At 28.1% G+C, this 391-nt stretch overlaps 1 protein-coding gene across 8 annotated transcripts in view; it reads right to left on the bottom strand.

Moving 5' to 3' along the window:
- The window catches only part of LOC126898553 (uncharacterized), a 31651-nt gene that overhangs the window by 22651 nt on the left and 8609 nt on the right, over window positions 1-391 (bottom strand). The window lies entirely within an intron of this gene.

Raw genomic sequence — 391 nt, 5'->3', positions numbered from 1 at the left:
TCATCAGAAGCAAAAATATACTTTTCTAAATCAACTTTTCGCATTGTTTTCAAATCTGCAATTAGACTTTTTCTATCACTTATAATGTTTAATATTATTACTAATTACACATAAAATAATAATTAAAAAAAACCTAGCACAGTGGGGTCGCGGCATAGTGGGGATGTTGCATAGTTGGGTCCAGTATAGATTTAATCTGACAGTGATTAAAATCACTATCATAAGAAACGCTTCGATGCAAATCAGTAGATAGTGTTTAATTCTAAGAAATTGGTGGATAATTACAAAAGCTACATTATCTGCTAGTTTCTTATTAATACCCTGATTAAGATAAAGTATGTCGAATGAAAAAGGGATTATTAAAAAATATTATTTCTCATAAAAAAATTGT

Source organism: Daktulosphaira vitifoliae, unplaced genomic scaffold, assembly GCF_025091365.1.
Source record: "Daktulosphaira vitifoliae isolate Bord-2020 unplaced genomic scaffold, ASM2509136v1 Scaffold_1, whole genome shotgun sequence".
Classification (NCBI taxonomy): domain Eukaryota; kingdom Metazoa; phylum Arthropoda; class Insecta; order Hemiptera; family Phylloxeridae; genus Daktulosphaira; species Daktulosphaira vitifoliae.
Note: the sequence above shows the minus strand (reverse complement) of the source record. Positions and strands in the feature narration are given on the sequence as shown.